The sequence below is a fragment of the Acinonyx jubatus genome, chromosome E4, assembly GCF_027475565.1.
Source record: "Acinonyx jubatus isolate Ajub_Pintada_27869175 chromosome E4, VMU_Ajub_asm_v1.0, whole genome shotgun sequence".
Classification (NCBI taxonomy): Eukaryota; Metazoa; Chordata; class Mammalia; order Carnivora; family Felidae; genus Acinonyx; species Acinonyx jubatus.
Genome location: NC_069395.1, coordinates 57,551,241 through 57,577,776, shown reverse-complemented (window position 1 = coordinate 57,577,776; position 26,536 = coordinate 57,551,241). Strand labels below are relative to the sequence as shown.

Sequence of the window (26,536 nt, the reverse complement as noted above, 5' to 3'; positions counted from 1 at the left end):
ATTTTCAAATGTTGAACCAGACTTGCATACCTGGAATAAGTTCCACTGGGTCATGGTATACAATTCTTTTTATTTTATTTTATTTTATTTTATTTTATTTTTAATGTTTATTTATTTTTGAGTGACAGAGTGTGGGCAGGAAAGGGGCAGAGAGAGAGGGAGACACCGAATCTGAAGCAGACTTCAAGTTCTGAGCCATCAGCACGGAGCCCAACACAGGGCTCGAACTCACGGACTGTGAGATCATGACCTGAGCCGGAGTTGGATGCTTCACCGACTGAGCCACCCAGGCGCCCCAGTATAATTCTTTTTATACATTGTTGGGTTTGCTTTGCTAGTATTTTGTTGAGGATTTTTCATCTTTGTTTATGGGAGGTATTGGCTTGTAGTTTTCTTTTCTTGTAATGCCTTTGTCTGGCTTCCGTATTAGGGTAATATCAGCCTCATCAAATTAATTAGAAAGAAACACTTCTGCTTTATTTGCTAAAAGAGATTGTAGAGAATTTACATATTTGGTAGAATTCACCAATGAACTCAATAGGCCTGGTACTTTCTATTTTAGAAGGTTATTAGTTATTGATTCAACTTATTTAATAGATATAAGCCTGTTCAGATTGTCTATTAATTCTTGTGTGAGTTGTGTGTGTATGTGTGTGTGTGAGTTTTCATAGACGGTGCCTGTCAGGGAATTGTGTCATTAATCTAGAGTCTCAAATCTGTACACACGGAGTTGTTCATAGGATGTGGTTTCTACTAGAAAATTGCCCTCAAATACAAAGGTATCTTGGTGTTCTTCCTCTTTGGGCTCAGTTTTTGGGAATTCCATCCAGACAATTGTTAGGGAATAAATTACTGTTCTAGAAGACCCACGAAGACCCACGGATGGCGACGGCGCAGCAGGAAGGATGGCTGGAGGAGGTATAGTGAGGGGATGAGATCGGGTTATCAAAGGAAAGAATGAAGAGGTCAAGCAAGACTGAGAGATATGTGAAGGAAGGAAAAGAAAAGTGAGAACCAACGTACGTGTAGAAATGAGGATACAGATGCAAATGAGAGGATACAGAGGCAAATGATATTTCACTCACAATTTTTGGTGGGAGAGGGCATCTGGAACCCAAGTTGGGCTTGTCCTAGGGTGCACGCGTGACAGAACGAGGGAAGGCCTGCTGGGGCTCCTTCAGCATGAGGAAGTGCTTCCCAACTTTCTCCAGTTCATGCTGGACAGCAATGAGTATGACTGTCCTGCACGTAGAGAATGGTGGTGATAAGGTGGCACACGGGGGTTAACTGTGGGAGCTATTGATCACAGGAGGGGTCCGGCCTATGACTCTTGGCCCCCAGGCCCGGCCCAGCAACCCTGGAGACCGTGAGGGAATGATATCTCCTGGCACACCAAGGGGTGTGACCCATCTTGCAGCGTGCTGGAAGGAAGCTCGGCTTTGAGGAAGCAGCTTATCTTGCTCGGCAGAGAGAGAACTGAGGCCCACAAGCTTCACTGATCAATACTGCCTTGGAGCTAGAGATAGGGTCGGTTTTGAGTACAGCATTCATCCTGTAGGACTCGCTGTATTTCATGCCACCACCAGTGAAATGACGTTTATCGAGCATCATTCCATGCCATGCTCTGTGCCATGAACAGAAGACCCTGCGAAACATGCTTGCATCCTGGGAAGGAGGAGGAAAGCTTTTTGTCTGGAATCTGTGACACGGTCGGCCCAAAGGCGGGGGCGGGGGGGGGGCGCCTCTGCTGCTTTTTGGGGTCAGGACAACTGCGGCCCGTGGCTGCCACGGGTGGCAGGCCTTCATTGACCACATCTGTGGCCCTGGCTCCGGCAGCTTCTTGGGGCTCAGCGGACTCAGAGGAAGCAGTAACAGGGAACAGTGGCTCTGGCTATGGCTGAGGGCCTTTTCCAGGGACTCTGTGGAGATTGAATGCCTTGGCAGAACTTTCGGGAATTACAGAGACCTCAGGGCTGGAGCAGGAGAGAAGAAAACTGGCCAATGCCGTGTGGTGGCTGACAGGACTGTTGGAAGTCTTCCCTGCATAGCCGTGGAGACTTAGAAGGCAGACTGGTGATCCCGTAACAATGAATAAGGGCAGTGGTGAATAATGTCGTTAAGGGACTGAATGTTGTGCACCCTTCCCCCCCCCCCCCCCAGATTAATATGTTGAAGCTCTAACCCCCAAAGTGATGGCATGTGAAGGGGCTTTGGGGAGGTAATTAGGGTTAGACGAGGTTGTAAAGATGGGGCCCTGGTCTGATTGGGATGAGTGCCCTTGTAAAAGAGACACCAGAGGGCCTGCTCGCTTTCCGTGAGCATGTGCTGAGGAAAGCTCACGTGAGCGCCCGGTGAGGAGGCGGCTGCCTGCAAGCCAAGAGAGGAGGCCTCAGAATTAGCCTGTCTGCCAGCACCCTGACCTTGGACTTCCCAGCTTCCAGAACTGTGAGAAATAAATGTCTAAGTTCTCAGTCCATCGTATTTTGTTATAGTAGCTCCAGCCAACGAATACAGTTGTCATGCTTTATTATCACTCTTTTTTTAATAGATGTTTTTTTTAAGTGTTTATTTATTTTTGAGAGAGAGAGAGAGAGAGACAGAGTGTGAGTGAGGAAGGGGCAGAGAGAGAGAGAGAGAGAGAGGGAGACACAGAATCAGAAGCAGGCTCCAGGCTCTGAGCCATTAGCACAGAGCCCGATGCAGGGCTCGAACTCACGAACCGCGGGATCATGACCTGAGCGAAAGTCAGACGCTTAACCAACTGAGCCACCCAGGCGCCCCACCTTCTTATCACTCTCAATTTGATTCTCACAGTGATGCATTCTGGAAAACATATACATGTTTGAAAGTAGAGCCCACCCTCCAGTAAGAGGTATTCTTAGCCACATTGGTTAGAGTGGGTAAGGAGTATAGAAGGAAGGTCTTCATTCTGGGCCTGGAGTCGGGCCCTATGCCGGGTCCTTTACGGACGGTGCCGTTTAATTCTTACAGCAGCCTACACAGTGGATATCATTATCTCCATTTTACAGATGAGGAAACAGACTCAGTGACGCCTGGTAAGCATGTTATTCAGATGTGGACTTCTGTTACTTAATTCACATCCAGGACCCCATCGGAGCAGAGCTCAAACCAGGAAGAGCCGGGCTTTTATCTAATATCTAAGTTCACATTTCATACTCTTTATTTATTAAAATTTTTTTAAGTTTATTTTTTCAGAGAGAGAGAGAGAGAGAGCACAAATGGGGGACAGGCAGGGAGAGAGACAGAGGGAGACACAGAATCCGAAGCAGGCCCCAGGCTCTGAGCTGTCAGCGCAGAGCTCGATGCGGGGCTCGAACCCACAAACCACGAGATCATGACCTGAGCCACAGTTGGATGCTCAACCGTCTGAGCCCCCCAGGTGCCCCTCTGCTACTTTAGTAAAACTTTGATTTGGATGATTTTGACAAGCGGGCAAGCGTCAGGTCAGGGTGTTGAGATAAGCGGGCTGGACTCTTCATTACTTCACTTTGATCAATGAGTCCTGGCAGATTCCATTCCCTGAGGGCTAGAGAAGGCAATTTGGGAGAAGTTAAAAGGGAACTGAAACACAGACGTGAGCTAAAATGCATTCATTGGGCGTGGCAGCTAAGGGACCTGGGTTGGAAGCAAACACGAGAAGGAACAATCGTGAGCCACAGTGGAGCCGCAGCCATTTGAGGGATTGTTTTGGGGTGGGGGGAGATCGTGTTCACCTTCATCATCACCATTATCACCACTCACATTTACTGAGGGTTAAGCACTTGTATATGTATTGTGCTCACTATATATTGGACTTAGTATTCACAACAGCTCTATACAGTAGGTCCTGTTAACATCCCCATTTAACGGATGTGGAAACAGGCTTGGAGAAATGGTTTCCCCCTACCTCACTGGTGGGTTAGCTGTAAACAATGAGGATTTTGATCCTACTGAGTGTTGCCTACATGGGGGTGGGGGGGTGGGGCGGGGTACTGCCCTGCCTGGGAGCAGTGTGGGCTTGACTCAGTAAGCAGGATGATGTCAGTGAAGGTTTGGGGGCAAGAAGTGATGTGTTGAGGACAGCGTTGTAGACAATTAACCAACACCACCCAGGATGCATTGGAGCAGGAAGATGGGTGGTTTGAAGACCAAGTTAGGAGGGTATCGGTGGTTCAGGGCAGAGGAGGTGAGTGAACTGGGTGGTGGCAGGAGGCCTGGCACTGAGGGGACGGGTGCAGAGACCATTTGGCTGCCGGAGGTCAAGGCCGTGTTCCCCGAACGAATACGGCAGTGGGGGGAGGCGTGAAGGACTCTAAGCTGACCTCAGGCTTTCGGACTCCGGCAAGGGGACGCAGATGGGGGCTTTGACAGAAGTGTGAAATGAGCAGGTGGGCCTATGCTTGGGGGTAGGTGTCGCCGAGAATCTCTGGCTGGGCGACAACAAAGTTCTGCGACTTTGTTGAATTCATGCATCAGTTCTAGCAGGTTTTTGGTGGAGTCTTTGGGTTTTCCACCCAGAGTGTCATGTTTGTGAAGAGCGACATGGCTGATTTGGATGCCTTTTATTTCTTTGTGTTGTCTGCTGAGACTAGGACTTCCAACACTATGTTGAATAACAGTGGTGAGAGTGGGCATCCTTGTGTTCCTGACCTTACGGGGAAATAGAACCCCAGTCTTTTGACCCACAGTTCATGATCATATCTAGTGACCTAGGCTTTGGCCAATTCCCAAGCCCTACGCAGCGGTGCTTGATCTTAAAAGCAGTCTTAATGTGTTACAAAGTGCAAATATCGTGTGTGTGTGTTTACTTATTCTTCAATGACTGTTTTTTTAATGTTTATTTTTGAGAGAGAGAGAGAGAGAGAGAGAGAGAGACCGAGTGGAAGAGGGGCAGAGAGAGAGGGAGACAGAGGGTCCGAAGCAGGCTCTGCCCTGACAGTAGAGAGCTCGATGCTGGGCTTGAACTCACGAGTCAGCCGCTTCACAGGTTGAGCCACCCAGGCGCCCCTCTTCAATGACTGTTTTGTGTCACTCACCGAACGAACGTGAAACTAAATGTCATTTCTCAACTAGGCCTCCGGGCCCCCCAGGTTCTCTCTCTTTCTGCTGTCCCATGCTAGGATGCTTTTTGCTGTCAGGACAGGTTTTCCTCTGCTTGATCGGTAGGTATCTTGAGACCAAATACTGCATCTTATTATTTGCTTTTCATAGCATGCAGGGCAGTGTGATGAGGCAGGCAGGTAAGTGCCAGTAAATGGTGTTGGTGAGATCATCTCTCTGTGTGCCGTGCCAGGCGGCCTCAGGCACAGCTATTTGTTAACCTGCGAGTTAAAGGAAAGGACTAGAGCTAATCAGATGGTAGAAGGGTAAGGGGTGGAGGGAGGCCAGACGCTCCGCAGTTTACGTAAAGCATCGTAGTGGAAAATGATCGGGAACCCGGTAGTTAATTTACCACGCGTGCACAGTGTGGCAAATGTCTGAACATCTCTTGCTGCAAAATCTAACTCTGGTCGATCACAAAGCATCAGGAAGACCCAAGATACCTTGAAAGGTAATGGCACCGGGGAACAGCAGAGCTCTTTGAAAGCAAATAACTTGAGGCTGATTGCTTTGGGCCAAACAATAGTGGTTGTGGTAGATGGGGAGCCGCCAGTGTCCTGAGGGGTTGGGAAACCTACGATCCTCACGCCTCACTCGCTCCCCAAAGGGTGCCGAGCTCAGCCCTAATGAAACGCACGGTCACAGAAAATCAACTGCTTTCGACTGCCTGCCCCAAAGTCTTTGACTAGTAATCGCACTCTCAAGGCCAACGGTGGTAGGGACACCCTGTCGTATTTTGTCTCGTAGGTGATGTTTGGAACGTTGAGCGTGTTCCTCTCTGAGATTCTTTTGTTCCTTCTTAGTTTTTTAAGGAGTCAGAACATACGTCTTCACGCTTCGTTAGGACAGACAGCAACGCAGAGGTAGGTTTAGGAGCTTGGGGGGCCGGGGACTGTAGTGCTTTGAAACACCGTCTTCAGGGCTTGCAAGAGGAAGATCGGCACACCAGTGGGACGGTTGATGTTGGAGCTTCTTGTACTCTTTTTATGATGTTGGCTGGCCTTCTCCCCTGCTTTCTCAGAAGCTGTCTCAACATACCCTTTACGGAGTTGAAACTCCCGGACCCAGGGATTCGTAACCACTTTTTTTTTTTTTTTTTTTTTTTTAGTGTCACGGACATGAGTTCTTTGAGAAGGTCACGAAAGCCCCGCCCCGTCTCCCCAGAAAACGGCTGCCTGTAATTGCAGGGGGTTCAAGGTATGGACAACACGCTAAAAACTCTGACTTATTTCACCTTAAAACGTAAATGTCCAGCCGTGCTCTCTCCTCCTTCTACCTTCTCCCGAACCTCTCCGTTTCCCTGCCTAAAGCAGCGCCTGCATGAAGTGGGGAATAAGGACACAGCCGAGAGTGAGGCGGGCCTCCAGCGGCTCTGCGTCTAGAATATTGTGGTAAAGGGGGCAAGCGGGCAGGTCTGAAAAGGAGCAGGGGCTAGGATGCGGCCCATGCCCTCAAGGGACTCCCGTCGGGTGGTGGAGATCAGTTTCAAAACAAATGGTAAAGTACCAGGTGGTGGCTCCTTTACGTGGTCAGACGACATCCTGAATCCTCAACGATGCATAATGTTTCTCATACAAGGGAACGAGTGACAAAAGTTCCCAGGCAAAACGGAGCGAAAATGTGTATCTTGGCAGCTACTGAATGTCTTTGTAGAGATTTCTCTGGCAGTTTCCGAGAGGGGGTGCATTTCTGTTGATTCAGTTCCTAGAAGTGGACTCGCAAGGTCAAAGGGCTTGAATATGGAAGTATTTAATAGAGGGACCACAATTACCCTCCGGAAAAGGTCACGTCGGTTTCGTACCTCCCCGGGGGAGCGGGTTTGGCACCCGGATCAGATTCTGGGCTGGGTCGGGGGGAGAAGGCTAGGAAGGGAGGAGGGGGACAGCGAATTTTTCTTTCAGCCGTGTGGGCAGCTGTCCAATTTCATTTTGGTTCTCGGAGTTTTGCTTTCTTCAACGTGACTGAGTGTTGACGCTGGTTTGGAGGCGGGAACTTTGTGGCCTGGCCGGACGAGGATCGCAGGGGTCGGGGCCACAGCCTTCGTGCGCGGTACCCCCACGGGAGCCAGGGGGGTCCCGGGTGTCACCTACGCGCACATTTACAAACCAGATACCTTCCTCTCAGGTGAACCCAGCTCTGAGCCGGGATGTAATAAGACAAGGGCCGGCTTCACTTTGGCCCCACTCACACCCTCGGCGGTGGGACTGTGCACTGGCCCGTCCACGGCAGTCCTGACCGCGGCTCCCACTCCTGGCTGTTGCCCTGATGGCATCCACGTCAGGGGCCCGTGGTGCTGCTGCTCGAAGGACACAGCCACGCTCAAGGGCTGGGCAGAGGCCTTGGTGTCGTCGGCCTTGTCTCCCCTGCCTCCGCCTACCGCCCGCTCCTGCTTCTTGCCCAGTGACCCCTCCTGCGTCCTGGAGACAAAAACAGCCCCATTGAGGGATTTTTGCTGGAACGTGTCCTCCCTCCAGTTAGAGGTTTTGTGTTTAGCTTTGGTTTGGCGGCTTTTCATTCTGGACGCAGTTGTGCTGGCCCCTCAGAGCCTGAGAACCCCGGGGCCAGGGCCTTGTCGCATTGGCCTAAACCCCGCTGGTGATAAAGCTGTAGGAGTTCATGCTGGCTGCTCCGGCAGAGACACTCTGAAATCCCAGCTGCCTAACCCAGGAGATTTTTATTTCTGACTCACCAAGCAGTCTGATGACTGTGTGCGGGGTGGTAATTTAGGGACACAGGCTCCTTCTCTCCCTCTCCTTTGCCATTTATTTATTTTTGAGAGAGAGAGAGAGAGAGAGAGCACGAGCAAGAGAGGGGTCAAAGAGAGAGGGAATCGGACCACAAGATCATGACCTGAGCCGAAATCAAGAGTGGGATGCTTAACCCACCGAGCCACCCAGGCGCCCCCTAGACGGCCTCATTTTGACTTGTAAATGAGCCGCCTCACTTTCGCTCACCTTCTGTTGGCAGGAACATGGGGCCTAGAGGCAGGATGCCCTTGGAAATACATCCTTGGCTGGGTAGCTGTTCCTCAAACACAGCTTTTACACCATGGAAAAGGAGCCCTGGACCGTGGTGGGCAGTGGGCTATGTCTGCCATGGGACTGAGCTGGGAACAAGCTTACACTCCTGCTGCCTAGTTACCCTTCTGTTCCTGTGGGCAGAAGTCCTTATACTTTATCAAGCAAGAGGCTCTGCCCAAAGGTGACCTTTATTAATGCTTCAGGTAGGAACGGGTGTGAAGAGCTTCACCCTTTCTTTGATCAGATTTACCTCTGTTCCTGCTCCATGTGCTGGGCGCGGACCCCTCCCTAGTCTCTCTCCGCAGCCCATCTCGTTTTTCCCCAAATCTCCAGGCAGAGTCACAGGCAAATTTGCCTGGGAACCATTCAGGACCTCACTCCCCCTTCTCCCTCCCGTTTTTTGGGTTTTTTTTTTTTTATGATTTTGGCTAGAGGGTGGCCAGGGAGAGAAGGACTTCCAATAAAGGCAGTTTCTTCTCTTCCTGTGTTTGCTGAGCTGCGTGGGGTTGGGCGGGTGGCGCTGGGAACTCTGGAGAAGCTCAGGGAATTAACGAAGTCTGACAAAGGAGATCCGGAAGGGGAGGGCCCACCTTCCAGCGGAGCCTGCCTGCCCTCAGTGACGTCAGAAGCGGCTGCTGTTGCCTTGGCAACCTGATCACCCAACGCCAAGGGCACGCAGGCTGATCTCAGGGCTCTTTTCTTGATGAGGCGCTAGAAAGGAACCTCACTGTCCCCCAAATGCAACTTGGTCGTAGGGAGGTACCATCCAATACTCGGGTGTGGTCTGTGCGTGAAGATGGCTCCAGGGAGTGGGTGATACTGGCAGGAATAATCTGAAGGACACGTGAGGGACCGAGAACCCTCTTTTTGCACAAAGCCTGCACGTTTTAGAGAAAAGAAGCTGCCGGTCTGCCCTCTGACAGTACTCTTCACCTCCGCCCGTTTCGCATGAAAAGTCTCACCGCATCATGTGGCCCATTACCCCGGAGTCCTGCTGTAGCACTGGAATGTTCTGGAAATATTGCCGCGGGGGGCACCATTAGGTACCAGCATGGCAGAGAAGGGGGAAGAGCCGCTTGGCCACCCACTTTCAACAAGACACCTTCTTTTTCTTTCCATGCTCGCTTTCTGAGTGGCTGGGAGGTTCAACTATACCAGTTGCTCACACTAGCGAATGAAGGGAAGGCAGACTTCCCTTCATGGGAAGGGAAGCCACACAGGCGTTTTGTGTCACCGTGGCCAGTGGCTCTGCTTGCTTCCTGCCCGGGTAGGCTTGACTCAAGTAATTAACCTCCCTGCGCTGCAGTCTCTTGGCAAAGCGGCATTTTAGAGAATAAACAACCCACGTCAAGCGCCTAGCACAATGTCTGGCACGCCATAGATAACAGTGCCCCAGCTCTGCCTTAACGCTCCCACGTCTCTTGTTTCTCAGCCATTTTCCTGGAAGGTATCTTGGAAGGGTTAAGTCTCCTGGGAACATTAAGAAACATTTCAAAATAGGGGCACCTGGGGGGGCTCAGTCGGTTAAGCCACCGACTCTCGGTTTCAGCTCAGGTCATGCTCTTGCGGTTCGTGCGTTCCAGGCCCGCATCTCTCTCTCTCTCTCTCTCTCTGCCCCTCCCCCACTTGCTCTCTCTGTCGCTCTCTCAAAATAAATAGATAAACTTAAAAAAAAAAAAAACAAAAAAGGAAGGGGCGCCTGGGTGGCTTGGTCGGTTAAGCGTCCGACTTCGGCTCAGGTCACGATCTCGCGGTCTGTGAGTTCGAGCCCCGTGTCGGGCTCTGGGCTGACGGCTCGGAGCCTGGAGCCTGCTTCCCGTTCTGTGTCTCCCTCTTTCTCTGCCCCTCCCCCGTTCATGCTCTGTCTCTCTCTGTCTCAAAAATAAATAAACGTTAAAAAAAAAAAAAAGGAAGACTCTCAAAATAAGTAAGAGGTAGGAGGGGATTGGAGATGTGACCAGCTGTCACCGGAGGACGTCAGGTGGGAGTCGAGCGCAGCTGGTCTGCTCTCTGCTCAGTCCCAGTGATGGGCGGTCGTGAGCTGCCCGCGGCATCGGCTGCTTGGTTTTCTTCGTTCCTTCTTGTTACTGTTGTTGTTGTTATTATCATTCAGGTTGGCCTGTGGGAAGCTGGCCCTGGCAGCTGTAGCCTTTTTGCAGGTGCGGCAGGATTTCCGAGAGTTTCATGTTGGCTTCCGAAGTCCCTGCCCAGGGCCACTGTGTTTTCCACTGCGGTGCAGTCGTGGTGGGCATCTGGCCAGTCACTGACTATGTATTTGCAGGGCTGCTGTTATACATCACAGCCTGGGGTGAGGCCTGGGTATTACACACTTGTCGTAGCCCTCGTTCTCAGGGGGCTCACATTCTAGTGGGGGAGCAGAAAGAAACCAAGGGGTCATCTGGTCCTGTGTATTGACATATTTGGTGATCTCAAGTGTTGGACATTACAAAAAATTTTTTTTAACGTTTATTTGAGGGAGAGAAGCAGAGCGCGAGCGGGGGAGGGACAGAGAGAGAGGGGGGCGCGCAGAACCCGGAGTGGGCTCCAGGCTCTGAGCTGTTGGCACACAGCCCGATGCGGGGCTCGAAGCCATGACCGCGTGCCATCATGACCTGAGCCGAAGTGGGACCCTCAACCGACTGAGCCACCCAGGTGCCCCACAAGTGCTGGACATTTTATAGGAGAGGTTATGGAAGCTCTGGAGGATGCTGACTTTTCTCCGGAGAGGATTTATTTTTGCTCTGGCTGGCTGTTATCCTGGGGGCATGTTGCCTTAATCATGTTTGGATTGAGGTGATTCAGAACTGTGTTTCAGTTTCACTACTTCTAGGGTGTGTTGGCAGAATAAAGCCCCCCTCCCAAGACGTCTGCATCCTGATGCTGGGAATCCACGAATCTGTTAGTTTCCATGGCAAAGGGGAAAGAAAGGGACAGATGGAGTTGACGTTGCTAATCAGCTGACCTTAAAATAGATTATCCTGGATTTTCTGGGTGGTCCCAGCAGAATCACAAGGGCCCTTAACAGTGGAAAAGGGAGGCAGGAGAACAGAGTGATGCTCAACGAGAGGGACTCGACCTGCGGTTGCTGGTGTCGGAGGTGGGGAAAGGGCCCCATGTCAAGGAATGTGAGCAGCTTCTGGAAACTGGCAAAAGCAAGGGCACAGCTCCTCCCCGAAGGCCTCCAGCGGGAATGCAGCCCTACCAGGCACCTTGATGGGAGCCCAGCGGGACCCCTGCCAGTCTTCTGACCTCCAGGACCCTGAGACCGTAAACTTGGGTTGTTTAAAGCCATTACACTGGTGATAATTAGTTGCCACAGGAAGCGAATGCAAGGAGGCCCAGCTACAACGTTGAGCGCTTCCCACGGCATCCTCTCGGTGGGTCCTCAACTCCACATTGTGTCTCCAGAGTGCTGTGAGGCTGCTGAAACGTTTGCCTTGCATCTCAGCCTCTTGCCCAGTGGCTTCTGCTTGCGGCTCACAAGTCAGCAACTGCCTGGAGACCTAGAGGGGTCCAGAATTCAGAATCCCTTCCCTGCACTTTTCTCGCAAGGGTGGGCTCCCTCAGACTTGCGCTGCTTTGGTCGCCCTGACCTCAGATTTACGTCCCTCAGGCCACTAATACCGATCAGCTCCACAGCCTTTGGCCCCGTGGTTCCGGGTCAGCAGATAACCCAGGCAATAAACAACGGGTAGCTGTGGGGTTGACCTATCGTTAAATGAGTTTAGGCAACCTGGGTGCTGGTCCCAGCTCAGCCTTAAAGAGCCTTGGGCGTGTCATTGCCCTTCTCCGGGACTCGTTCCTTTCCTGTGCAGAATGAGGTTTTCAGATGACGTCGTCTTCTGCTTCTTTGCACCTGCAATTCTGGAGTCCCCCCCCCCCCCCCACCGCCCACCATGTGCCGGTTGGTTTGGTAGGGGTCACAGAGGGGGGATCCTTGCCCGAAGGTGCTTCCAGTGTTTAATCATCATGGTGGAATAAGGTCTACTTAGGTAGACAGCCACCTTAAGCCGCGATGCTTTCTCGTCAGCACAATTTGGTTAATTAATCCGTGAGTAATCAGAAAAGTTAATTGGATGTGTAGAACTTGGGGAACTAACACCATGATGGATTGAGGATCTCAGTGGAGCTGGAAGCCATCTAACCTTGGTTATTTGCATGAGCTGTGATTTAGACCCGACAATTGAGGGTGGTTTTTTTGGTTTTTTTTTTTTTTTTTGGTTAGCAGTTAAATGGATGGCACTTGTGTTCAGATTAAATAGGATGGAATTGGGTGGTATTTTGCAGGCTCTGCAATTCAGTTTGTTTTCTGGGAAGGGAGTCAAGAAAAAAGTAAGAAAAGCCCACGGTTATATAAGCATTAGACCAAAGCTGGGACTTCTCCCGGGGGGTCTGACTTTTCTTCCTCTCTGCCTCCCTAGTCCCTAGTGTGGTGCCTTGTGCATAGTCGAAGATTCGCTCCCTGACAGCAGACTAGCCCACGACGGACTAAAAACCAACTGGCCGAACGAATAAATAAATGATTCCTCCATACAGCATGCAGGAAATGTTCAATCGACCACCCGGTCCAGGCCCCATGGAAGGTTCCGGGCCTAGAATGAAAAACTCCCCCTGCCCCGGGAGAGCTCCCAGCCCATTTGGGGTGCTGACCCCTGACCAGCAATGGCATACAATCTGATGCAGTAGCAGGTTAGTGGAAAGAGTGGGAAGGGCTGGGAGACCCCAGAGGGAGAGACAGAGTGAAGGAGCAGAGGGAGTTTGGGAAGATTTCACAGGGCGAGTGGCATTTTGGGCTGCGTCTTCAAGGGCGAAGAGATGTTTGTCAGGCGGAAGATTGGGGAAACCACATTCCGCAAGGGGTGGTGGGTGTGAGGGATGGAGAGCTGCTTTCGGATGACATGTGGCTTCATGGGGGACGGAGCGGATCGTGGGACGGGGTGGTTGGCTTGGAGTGAGGGTGGGAAAAGTCTAGGATGCCGATTGAGGGGACTTTGACCTTATTTGGACCCAACGGCGAGTCTCTGAAGGATTTCCAGTGTGTGAATGACATGGTGAAGGGATTCTTGTAAGCGGATGGTGGGTGGGCTGGAGGAGAGGGGGACTCATGGTAGAGTGGGAGTAGGTGCAGGGAGGGCAAGGGGGAAGGAGGCTAGAGAGTGGGGGTGAAAGGGCGGAAGTTCTGGTCACGTTAGTGACCTTCGCTGGGCATCCTCAACTTTCCCATCAAATAATTTCCCAACAAATAATTTCCCAACAAATATTTCCAACAACAAATATTTCCAAGTATTTTCCAAATATTTCCCAACAAATAATTTCCACCTCGTGGCTTGTGTTGACGCTTGGCGAGAAATTGCATGCAAAGCAAAAACTTTTGTCTAGATGGCCCGGCACAGAGTAGTAAGCACTTAGTAAATTATTGGTTGGTTATGGTTTACTTGGGGGGAGAGAGAGATGACAGGAGCCCTGGCTGAGGCAGCAGGCAGTGGATGAGGAGGAGGAGGGAGAAGTCAGAGACCAGGGGGAGGTAGACCAGAATGCTGAGTCGTGGTGCCTTGCCCTCGAGCTGAAAGGCAGTTTTATGCTGAGGCTTGCTTCAGCAGAGTCCCGGCCTCATTATAAACTTTAGATGAGGCCCCAGGGAGCTTGACCTTGGGCTATCCTGGACTCCGGCAAGCCTTCCAAACGGAGTTATTCGCCCGCAAGGGAAGCACTTCTCTGGATGAAGGCGGATGCACGGGAACATCTGTTTTGTGGCTCTCGTCCCCGCGGGCTGCGTGGCGATCGTCCTGTGTGCCTGAGCAGGACAGCCACGTGGCCCTCAGTGGGGCAGCAGACGCAGTCATCCCAAGAGGCTGGGCTGTGGAGGGAGACCCCCCCCCCCCCACCCCCCACCGTGGGTATACTCCCGGGGAGATATTGAGGGTGCCCTGAAGGACCCCTGCCCGCTCTCTTCCTCTTGGTTTGAAGCCTTTGTCTCCCATTGAATGCAAATACCCCAGGGAAAAGTAGTATCATTAAGGGAAGGGATAACAACCGTAACAGAAATGAATAGTAATAAGGGTAACAACTCGGAGAACTGTTTTGTGCCATAGATACCTTTTACTCATTGCCTCATTTCATTGTTCTGGCGGTCCTAGCAGGTGAATATTTGTATCTCTGGGCACATGGGAGCTCGGGGAAGTTCAGAAGGTCGAGGAAAAAACACAGCATACATCTTTGCGAGCCCTGCGACAGAGCGGGAACAGTGCGAGGGACAGAAGGGCAGGTGTTGGGCGTGGGATGTGGTGGGCATCCCGGCAGGAGAGAGAGAAGGAGGAGGTGAAAAGGGGAGAGGAGAGGTGCGGTTGTGGCCAGGACTGGCCCTGTTTACCTCATAATCACTGACCTGGTAGATTTGCTTTTTGTCCCTGACTCTGTCAGTGCTTCTCCTCGTTCGGAGGCTCAGAGATAATCATGGAACTCCCAAGACAGGTTGGGGTAGAGTTAAGGACTCCACATAGGACCGCCTATGAGATTTAGTTTTATCCAGGTTTATCCAGCCATGGTTAGACAGGGCCACCCAGACCCCTCCTGACCAGGCCTGGGGACTCACAGTCTTTGCGTCCCCCGTGCAAGGCACAGAGTATGACTAACAGTAGGCGCTCAGTAGATGCTCCCTGCAGGAATGCTACCCAGGGTGTCCCCAGGCTTGCTCTCCTTAGAGCCCTGCTGACCCCTCTGGATGCTCTCCCTGTTTCCAATGGCAAAGGAATTAATTACAAGGCTCTGCTTGTGAATTCAGGAGGGACCAGAGGAAGATCAAATACAATGGAGTTTCATTGTTCATTAATGGCTGCTTACCCAGCTCATCTGGACCATTTAAAATTTGAATCCTAAATTCTAAATTTCCAATCAGGCTGTGGACTGGAAGGATGGAGGTGGAAAAGGAATCTGGCTTGCTCTTGAAGGTCCTGGTGACACAAGTCCTAGACACGGGGTCCGAGTGGCTTGATGGTCTCCCGGACCAGTGTGATCCAATGAGTACTAAGCGTAAAATAGAAAGTCACACTGGCAGCTCCAGAATGGAATGGGAGAAAGCACCAGAAGTGAGCAGATCCTGGTTTTGCCACTAGCTGTATGACCTTGGACGTCATGTTCTTTCTTTGGGCTTCCTATTTGCTCATCTGTAAAACTGGGACATTGGGTTGGATGAGTGGTTTTCAAGCTGCCATCGAGAAGTAGGAAGAGTTCTGAGGTCCTCTGGGGTGGGTCTGCTTGGATCTGTTTACCATACTAAGGACTCCACATGGGACCGCCTACGAGATTTAGTTTTATCCAGGTTTATCCAGCCATGGTTAGACAGGGCCACCCAGACCCTATCAACCGACAGAAGAGGGCTAGTGCCCAACGCTTCAAGGGGCCCATTCGACACGAGTCTCTGTACTTGTAAAAGCTCTTTGCAAAAGGAATAATCCCTAACTGGATACCAAAAAATTTGAGCTATAGATCACTAGATAGAGAGTACCATTGGAAGGACACCACAAAGTTGAAGTATCCCCAGACTCTTCCTACTCCTGCTTTTCAAGCTGTGCTGCCTTGGGGTTAAGACTTGTGGCTCTGGGGAACTCCCAGTAAAATGCAAATATGTATGTGGCTTTCCTCCCAGAATTACTAGCACCAGGGATGGCCTCTGAGACACAAATTCATAGACATCTTTAGTCTTAAACTTTCACTCCTCCATCCCACCACTTCCAACATTACCTCTTCCCTTGTAAAATTTCCATATGAAAGCCTGGCTGCTGACATTTGAAAAACGTTTATCCATTTGTCCCAGTCTCCGTGAAGTCAGGGCAAATTTCGGAAGAGGTTTTGTTTTCAGCAATATCAAAGAAGGAGACGAGGTGTTGCGTCAGAGGCAGCCCAGCCTTCTTGCAACATTCGCCAGGCCGGCCTGGAGGTGAGGTCAGGCTTAGGTACACTTGAACCTTTTTCGTTCTTACTCCAGCAAGCCCAGTTCGTTAAGTATGCGTTGGGCGACGTGAGAAGCTGGAGAATGTTTGGTATGATGTATGGAATAAGAAAGAAGTTGCTTCTAGTAAATGATCTGATGTGGGATGATTGCCCACTTCCATTCCAGTTTCCGGGGACCTGATCCATACACCTTGTATGTTTCAGGTGAAGCCTGGAGTAGCCCCTGGGGGCAGGGAGACACTTGGCTGAGGTTCCGAGTTTGACACTCGATTGCTGGCTTTGCTGGAGTGAGACTTCTAAAGGCTATGAAAAGAAGTTTAAGTTTGGGTATGTTATGAACAACACATGGCCCCAGCTTTAAGTTCAAGGCCTATTATTTGGGGCCACGCTCTTGCAAAGATGCTTTGAAGTAAGACAAATATTTAAGGCAAGCTAGAGATACCTTTGGGGGACGTGTTGGAATTTTTGTAGGGTTTCACCTTCAGGTTTCTTAAGAGACAGTAGTTCGAAGTGAAGTATATTCACATGGTTAAAGACTGGGAGAAAATTGACCAAGTGCAGTGGTTTGTTTCGAGATATAGAAATCACGGGTGAGCTTGTGTTCTTTATTTGCTAAGCTTTATATCATATGGATATATTGTTCTGTAATGAAAAACAGGTATTGTAAACCTTTTTGCAGGTATATAACGTGCCTGGAATGCCAGTGACTGTATCTGCAATCTTTACTCCAGCTCTTGGACCTGTTACATTCTGGCTTCTGTTCTTACTGCATTGAAACGGACTCACCCATGCTCTGCAAAACAAAGAGTGCTTTTTCGTCTCCGCCGTCTTTGACTGTGTGGACGGCTTGCTTCCTGAACTTCTCTTTCTCTTCGACATCCAAGGTCATCACTATTTGCTGGGCCTTCCCCGCCTTATCTTTTTTCACGGAAGCCTCTTCACTCACCCCCTTAAACGTGTTTCTCTCCTCGCTCTGTACCCACGTAGTGAGCGACCTCACCAAGAGCCAGCTTCGGCTTCCACGGGTGAGCACCGATTTCCCCTCTGATGTTCCAGTCCCACCGAGCGCTGTGTGGGACAGCTCCACAAGCTGTACACATACGTTGGAAGTTCATTATTTTAAATCCCTGGCCAAACATGCACCTGCTCTGGTGTTTTTTATCTCCTTACCTGGCATAGCAGCCTCTTCATGATCCTTTCCAGGCTGGCTCCTTCACTAACTTGTACTTCCTTCCTTACCCACGGGCCCAGTCACAACCTCCTGGAGCTTCCGTCTGTCTAAACTCTCCCGGACCCACCACCACATCTCCATCCTCATCGATGGCCTTGGATTAGTTCTCCATTGCTTCTCGCTGGGTTACTATAAACATTCTTCCTGCCGTCGGTGGCGTCTGTCCTCCAGGGCATCTTCATGCTGCTGATTGAGTCATCTTTCTCAGAGTTCGTTTCCAAGCTGACCATGCCGCTGTGCCTAAAAACCCGCTAGTGGATTTCGCAGTATGTGCGCCTTGATAAGGCCTTTCAAGGTCTGACTTTTGCTTGTCTCTGCAGCCTCTTATCTCGTCACTTGGTCCCATACATCCTTTGCTCCAATGATACTACCCAGCCAAGACCCCAGCTTCCAGTGTTTTTTTTTTTTTTTTTTTGCCTCTTTTTGTCCTAACTTGCTGTCCTGTGTTTGAGCTTTCCCAGATCTTCTTGAGGTCACCGTGTTTAAGATCCTCAATTTTAACAATAGGAAACTTGTGCCATTTATATTTAATGAAACTTTCATTTCCTTCAGGAAAATGCCCACGTTAATCACATAAATGAATGAGAACACACACACAAGAATGAATGGGAAAATATGTTTTATGTTATAAAAACACGGTTTATACTCAACTTTCTGTCCACAATCATAGAGTAAGGCAAAGCACATGGCTCTAAAGAAAGGAAAGAACTTTACTCATCCATGTTAATATTGAAAAATTCAGTAGCTTGAGAATATTTTGCTCTTTATAAAGTCAGCAGTAACCATTCTTATGCTTTCTATGGATGGGGTGATGATGCATCTAATCGGTCAGCACATGAGTGTAACAGAAGTACTGTCCAAGTTGTGGGTCAGATATGACTAATTAAGGAAGACATCAGCAGGATGATTTTCTTGTGGCCTGGCCCACTTTTCTTCAGATGTATGTTCATAATCAAGGCTTGATTAAGAATTAGACTTATTTTTTTTCATTAATCAGAATTTGTTTTTTCTTAAGCTCAATCATTGAAGACAGACAAATCGTTTAAATATTCTAACATGGCCTCATGTATCATCATTAGAATTAATGTAATGACGTATTACTGGAAACATAACACATAGTTATCATCCTGCCCTCATAGTTGAGGGGATAGGTGGATTTGGAAAATCTAAAATGTCTCTGACTTGGTTTGTAAATAATTTTGACACATAACATCATGCTTTTGAGGGGTTAAACTGTGAGAACTAATTTTGGCCCAAACAAAATTAAGGTGAACACTCCATTGTCTTCGTGGATCTCATAAATGGGGGAAAAGAACGTTATTAAAGATTCAATATAGTTTTCTCCTCCTGGTCTCTCAGCGGTGATGGTCATTCAGATTCACTGGAAAGAGTAGTCCCATGCTGAAATAAAAGTGTTGTGTGAACGCGTGGATGATATCCAGTTACGTTCTACGTCTACTGCTAGGATTAATTTTACATTATTTTGTGCTGGTCGGCGAATTCCTTAACTTCTTCGAGCCCCAGTTTCTTCACCTGTAAAAGGAAAAAAACCCACTAGCAATCATATTGCTGTTATAGGCCCCTGGAGGTGGGGCTGAGGTCACATACCGGAAGCACCTGGCCCAGTGCCCAGCACATGGCAGGCCCTCTCTCAGTCCACCTCCCACCAACGAAGACATGCAAATGTGTGCACAAAACACATGGGCTCAGACACAGAGGGAAAAATGTGGCTTTCATACAGACAGGAAAATTGTCCATATAGACAAATCATAGAGAAAGGAAGCCATACTGAAGAAAAAGAATGGCTCTGGCGGGCAGGTGGAGTCGTTCATAGAAACCACTCAAAGCAAGCAAGACTCCTCATTTTTGGTGATCATCAGCATGTTTCTTTTATATGCCTGTTGGTTGCCGGCCAGTAGGGACATCTTATAAGTGTTTGGATTCAAATGTATAATTCTGGCTCTTCTAATTACTCATTCCCACCTGGCCTAGCAGTGTTTGCAGAGAGAGAGAGTGGGTAAGAATATTTTGTGAACTCGTTTCTCAGAAGGATGACCCCAGAGCTATAATTTGAAGCATTTTTACTGCATGGCGGATGATGCAAGGTTATTTCTTTTTGAAGGGGAAAGGGGGCGGGTGGAGAGCAGACTGAGGCTGAGGGGATCAGGGCCAGGAAAGAGTGAAGATAAAATTAGTACAAATATCTGGCACCATTTTCCAAATTGAGCCATAACATTTAGACTCTCACATACTCAGATTTCCTCTGAAATCTCAGGTTGCTTTCCTGTTATTGCAGAAGGAAGGTCCCTAAGGTTCCCCAGGGCTGGCTCTGCCTAGAATTAGCTGACAAGGGGGATCAATGAGAGCCAGCTTGAGGCTTCTCACGGACAGCTCTGAGCAATGGTGGGGGCCCAGAGCCAAATTAGGGTGCTGGCAGGGCCTGGGGCTGATCACACCGAGAGTGCCCTCGGATGCTCTTTTCCGGAGCACACTTGGACTGGAGAGACAGTGGCATCTGAGCATCGATGTGCAACCCCAGCTCTGATTGGGTGAACGGTGTCATGAAAATCACATCACCTTTCTGTTTCTCATGTTCCCCATCTGCAGTGAGGCGAGCCCGTGCTTAGCAGCCGGCATTGTTTTGAGGCCCAAAGGACATCATTTACGTGAAGATACTCGGAAAATTAGGTAGCGCGGTACGAGAGGCAAAACACTTCAGGCTAAAATTGACATTCTGGGCTGCTTGAAGGAGAAAGGGGGTTGGAAATCTCACCAAAGGAACAACAGGGACAAGTGCAGGGGTGAGGCAAGCAGAGGTGACACCGGCTGTGGCTAAGAACTCAGAACTGGGGTCGCATGCTGATGCTGCTTATCTATCTATCTGTCTATTAATCATCTATCTATCTGTCCATCTATTATCTATCAATCATCTATTATCTGTCTATCTATCTATCTATCTATCTTATATCTCTCTATTATCTATCTATCTATCTATCATCTATTTATCTATCATTTATGTGTGTATGTATGTATGTATGTATCTATCCATCTATCTATTTATCACCTCCTTTTGTCTCAGTTTCCTCATCTGTAAAACGGGAATTATAAAATATGTATCACCTGGGTTGTTTTGAAGGTGAAACAAACAAAAAATGCACGCAGTGTGCCTGCCACACTGTCATTCCCTAGAGGACACTGGCAGCAGATGAACGGGCCTGGAAACTCTACCAGTTTTGTGCTGCGGGGTGGCTACGTGTATGTGAGACGCGCGTCCTTTTTCCCCGTAAGATCTTTCCTGAGTTCTTCGCGCCCTAAATGGTGGCGGGAGGATGGGGGAAACCATGGAAACTGACGGTTTCCTGACTTGTCATATTATAGGTGTTGTCTCGCCGAGAGTACAGAAGTCCCGTGGATGTTAACCCCTTCAGAAGGCGGTTGACGGTATTGATTGCGTAATTTTTTTTAGGGTGGCCTTCTCTGTGAGGTGGTCCGAAAACATTGCTATTCATTTCCTCATCCCTTTGTTCAGCCAACCAACTATCACTGAGCACCTAGTATGTGCAGGGTGATGAGCTGGGCTGGGAGGTGAGGATATACTGGAGAGCGGGACAAATAAATTTCCTGCCCTAAAGGAGCATGTGCTCTCGTGGGTAAGACAAAGCAATTACGTACTTAGTCTATCACATGTAGTGACAAGTGGTGGGAGGAGAAAGAAAGTATTAGAAGGTGACAGCGATGTCTTTGGAGGACTCAGGGTAGAGACAGTGGCCACTATTCCCTGTTCTGACCCCCGGAGTTGCCCCTGACTGCCCTCCGTGGCTGTATTCCATCATCCAGGGAACTGCTTGGAGACATAAGAGGACAGAATGACCACATATCTACTCTGTCTTTAAGGGGGGGACGGTGACGTTGGGCAGTTATGATCCCGGCATAGCCAGAATAAGGCAGAGGTGACAATCTCCTCCTGCCTGTATCCCTGACCCCTGCTCTGGCCCATTGCTGTGTGTGTGTGTGTGTGTGTGTGTGTGAACATTGGAATGGGGCTGGGGTGGGTTACAGAGACGATGGGTAAGCATACATAAGGTCTGGCTCAGAACACTTGAAATGCAGACCTCGTTTGGCAGGACTTTCTGTGACTCGGGCATATTATCTTTACAGCTCACGGTTTCCCGGGACATTTGTGCAGATGAAATTGATCAGCGGCAGGAGGAAGATAGCTGTTGCCTAGGCAACCAGCCGATGACTCATCCTGGCTTTGAAGCAGCAAAAGCCATGAGCCTGCAGTAATTTTCCAGATGCTTAACCTGTCCTCCTCCTTCTCTGTCTTTCTTTGTTTTCCTCTCTCCATCCTTCATTTCTTTCTGCACCCTCACTTCCCCGGGTCCTCCCTAAACTTGACACTGAGTGCTGCAGGATCTCTGCAGGGGGTGGGTATAGGGGGTGGTCCTGAGCTCCCCAGAGCAGTTATGTGGACCTCATCCCACCAGTAATAGGTGGCTTTCCCTGCTGCTGCTCCTTATGTCTCCTAACCGGGAAATGGCCAGGCTGTCACCGTCGGTGCTGCAGAGCCCCCAAGATGCTGCTTGTTGCCCTCGATCAGAGAACCTCAAGTGAACCCGGCACTTTTTCTTTGAATCTAAACGGACCACACCCCTTTATCTCAGAGATCTGCAGTGTTCCTTTGAGGACAGACAGTTATCCTGTGGGCCTCCCAAGCCGAGTTGCGACAGTGACGTTTACAGGTGACAGAGGCCACCATTGGCAGCTCTCTGGATGCTGGGTTTTCCCATCCTCCTTTGCTGACGTTCCCCACTCCTCATCTTGTGTCTGATGTTCCAGGCCCTTCTTAATTAGCCATCGCAATCGTCTCTACAACGCGGAGTATAGAAGCTTGAACCGTTCCCCTTCCAAAAGCATTTTCATTTTAACAAGGCTTTCAGAAGCAAAATATTTTAAAACTCAGGGGAACCAAATCGTTAGCCTTTTGGATAAAGATATAGGTGGTGGTGGGGGGTTGGGTAGTGAGCTACGCCTGGAAGAGGGTCTTTCTCTGCACGTCGTACGTGCATCACCCATGGTGCTGCTGAGGTTGGCACAAAACATTTTGTGTTGGTTACAAGTTGGTCCCCCAGTTCCATATCCCACCCCTACCCGTACATATGTACTGTGTCCATGCACGTCACGTACACACACACACACACACACACACACTGCCTTGAGCAGCAGCAGCAGCTAATGGGGAGACAACAACAAATCCCCAGCGATGAAGGCAGAGCCACCAGGGACACAGACATACGCTCATTCTCCTCCTCCTGCGGTGGAGCACGCCGTCCTCTGGTCTCAAGCACACGCTGGGCAAGGATGCCTTGGCCACCCTCATGATCTGAGGAAATGGCACTGGCTCTGGGAGCACTTCAATCCCGTGAAGCATGGGACTCGAGGTGGATGAGACTTGAGCCGTATGCACCCTGGCCATCCATCCAGTGCGAGCATTGCTGCTAAAGTGTCTCCCCATGGCAACCGTGCTGCTGAACTTGAATCCGCAGGGATGGGGGCCGCTTGGCTCACAGGGCAGCCCAGTACATTTTTGAACAGATGGGATTGTTCACCTCTTTATAGATTTATGGAGCAATTCTTTCATTTGGTAAAGACCGATGGAATGCCCTTGGTGTGAGATGCAGGGGTGAGCAAAACGGTCTTGCCAGGGTGGGGCTCAGGGTCTCCGGGTTGGCGGAATCAAGGGCACAACCCAACAGCACCGTGGTTGCCAGTGGGGGAGACGGCGACCAGGAGAAGTTCAGGGAACTCTGGGGCCATAAGCGGGGGGGAGGGGGCGGCTCTGGGCCCCTGCAGGTGGGGGAGGGGTGCGGGGCCAGGGGGGATGGTCTGGGGCGGCTTCCTCAGGGAAAGCGAGGCAGGGCCAAACAGTCCCTTCCACCGGGCAGGGTGTGGCAGCCAGGGGGAGGGGGGATAGACTGTGTGGGAAAGTGCCTGTAGGTGAGCAGGTTTGAAAAAGGACGGGGAGGTGGTGGGGGGGGGGGGGGGGACACTGTGTCTTGAAAATGGAGGGAGAGTGGGGTGTGAGAGACAGCAGGTGGAGGGGGGTGGGGGTGGGGCGGTTCCAGGACACCATAGCCAGAGGCACAGGTGGGGAGCAATGATGGTTCCTCCTCCTCCCCTTCCCCCTTCCTCTGCCCCTCCTCTTTCCCTCTCCACTTCCCTGCCCTCCTTCTCTTTTTCTTTTCTTTTCTTTTTTTTGGGGGGGGGGTGGGGGGATCGGTCTCTAATTTCATCTTTCTCAGAAACTCCATCTGCTGAGGAGCAAGAATTTCAGCTTCAAAACTTAGCGTGAAATAAAAATAGAAATAGTCCTTTTTGAGTAAACATGCTTAGATTTGGCTACGCTTACCGGGCAACTTTTCAGGCTGGCTCCTGAGCATGGGGCTGGGCTTTGGCTTGCTTGGTACTTGTAGCAACAGTGACAAAAGCGACCTTGGAGCCCTGAAGTGACCTGGACTGTTCTCTGCCTCTTTTGGTCTTCGCAGTAGTGCCCCTTGTCTCTCTGGCCACCTAGCGCCCTGCTGACGTTGGTGGCCATGGCGGGCAGTCTGTGCACCTTGTGGCTGGGCCTCCCTCCCTCCCCCCCTTCCCCCCTTCCTCTATCTTTCCCTCCAGTTGGTCAGGGCCCAGCAATTATCCCCTGGATGATTCAGCCTGACCTCAGGTCTTGCTGTGTTTCTGTTTTGTTTTCCAAATGGCCTTTGCGGGGGGAACCGGCTCTGTCCTGTGGAGAACCCTGTGGTGTGGACAGTCAGTCTTGATTCCCAGTTAAGCCAAAAAAGAGGATAAAGGGATTCAGAAAATTCTCCCTTGAGTGGCTATTGGTTTGCTGCAGAACTCCATTTTGAAATTAAAATTCTGGATATGAACGCCCTTCCTTCCCTCAGCATTCTTCCTTTTCAGGCCAAATTTCTCCCCAGTGGATAGATGCTTTGCCATCTAGGGAGACAGTTGACTTCTTGGGGAAGGCAGAAGGTAAAAGTGTGTGGGGGTGTGCGTATGTTTCAAAATAGGATTCCTGTTACTACACTATTTTAAGGATTTTTGGATTCTTTTTCCTAAGATCATTAAGGAACCACTGACGCATTTTTAGCAAGGGAGCGATGGAGTCAGATTTGCATTTTCACAGAGGTCCTGGTGGCTGCTATAGAAATGGATGGGACAGCAAAGTCTATGCAGGCAGATGGGTCAGCAGGTATCGGGTGGTGGCTAAGAAGATCAACGGGGACAGGCTTGAGACATGTTTAGGGGCTTGGGGGTCAGGATAGGCAGGTGGACCAGATATGGGCTTGAGGAATGGTAGGTATGAGGTATGAAATTTCCGCTCTATGTGACCAGAGAGATTTGGAGACTGTTTACTGAAAAGGAGAATACATAATAGGGGACCCAGATTTCAATAGTGGGAAGATGTTAAGTGCCTTCGAGAAATACATATGAAGACGACAACTAAGTGGGTATCGAATGTGGATCTCAAGGGAGACTCCCTCCAGTGTGAGGGAACACTGATGCCCAGGGAGCAGGCGGGAGGGGACGACGGGGTCCCGAGGAGCTCAGGCAGCGAAGGAAAGGAGAGAAGTGTGGCAGCAGATGAAGGGATTTCATTGTCATGGAAGAGACAGGGTCCTCCTGAGAGTGGATAAGGAGGATTGGCTGGGCAGGAGGCCTCAGCGGGTAGTAAAGGTGTTGTTGTTGCCGAAACGGGAGATGGGGGAGCTGGGGCAAATGGGGTGAACGGGGCATTTTGTTGTACCATCCCAGCCTTGGAACTTTTTGTGTCTTTTTTCCTCTGGTCTGTTTTGCCTCTGACTCCTCCCATCTGCAGGCACCCAGCATCTACTGGCTTGGCCATTGGCTTCTTCCATTTTCCCTGCTCCCCCTTCACACCGCCCCCTCCCCCCCCTCCCCTGCCAAATTTCTGTCCTGAGTTTGAGAAGGTGACCCATCCCAGTGAGGTAATGAATCAATGGATCAGTCCTTAGAGGAAAGCCCCTTGCTATGGGAACAAAACTTTAAAAACAAAATAAAAACTGCAAAAAACATTTATCTTAATTCCCTGTAGCAAATTGGAGCCTTCCTTTGGTATCCCCTTCTCCCCAAACCAGGCCGGCTAAGGTTTCTTGTCTGTTGCCCTTCTGCAAGAGAGTCTGGGAGGGAGAATGAGGTCATGAGCCTGGCAAGGCTTTAGGGATCTGGGTAAGATGGGGTAAGGCCAGCTAAGACCATTGTCAGCATTGCTAGCATTACGGAGAGGAAGAGTAATTGTATGAAAAGAATAAATATTTGAAAAGCACAGTAATTTTTAAGCATCTAGAGCAATTACTTTGTTTTGGTCTGAGAGGAAGCACTAAAATGAAAAACTGGAAATAGAAGAGGAAATAGCTAATGCTAATAGTGGCAGTCTTTATAATAAGAAAACACAAAAGGCAATATATGTGAGTGGAGAATACAGTGAGAAGGTAGGACAATCATTTAATTTGAACCTTGGAAAGAGGGGAGGGAAATATTGCATCTGTCACATTTTTTCTAAAGGAACAGAAATGATATTTGAAGAGATAATGACTGAGCATTTTTTTTTCAAAACCGATGAAAGACATTAATCCAGATTTTAAGAAACCCAATACATTTTGAACAGGAAGTCGACGCGTGGCATATTACAGCGAGAAAGATCAAGAACATAACTTGGATTACCTTGAAAAGAGCAACAGGCCAACAGCTGCCTTCCTACTTGCGACAGTGGGGGACCAAATACGGAGGACTGATATTTCCAAAATGCTGAGAGAAGAAAAGTACTAACGTATGCAGGGAAAATAAAGACATTTCCAGACAAAATGAAACAGAATTTGCCATCAGTAGTAAAGGAAATACTAAAGGGTTAACTTCAGGCCAAAGGAATATGATGCCAGATGAAAAAGCAGGAAGAAGTTAAATTGAGTAAAAATCTTTTTTTTAAAAAATTTGTAATGTTTATTTATTTTTGAGAGATTTATTTTTGAGTGGGGGAGGGGCAGAGAGACAGAGGGAGACACAGAGTCTGAAGCAGGCTCCAGGCTCTGAGCCGTCAGCGCAGAACCCGACGCGGGGCTCGAACCCGGGAACTACGAGATCGTGACTAGGGAGAAGTTGGAGACGTAACTGAGCCACCCAGGTGCCCCAAGATGAATAAAAGTCTTAATAT

At 49.7% G+C, this 26,536-nt stretch overlaps 1 long non-coding RNA gene across 1 annotated transcript in view; it reads left to right on the top strand.

Moving 5' to 3' along the window:
* The window catches only part of LOC106966254 (uncharacterized), a 36,635-nt gene extending 13,546 nt beyond the window's left edge, over nt 1-23,089 (top strand). Inside the window, exons 2-3 of the long non-coding RNA XR_001428748.3 lie at nt 6,209-6,297; nt 21,460-23,089. This is a non-coding gene — a long non-coding RNA (uncharacterized LOC106966254). The remainder of the gene's footprint in view (nt 1-6,208; nt 6,298-21,459) is intronic.
* Nucleotides 23,090-26,536: the final 3,447 nt, after the last annotated feature.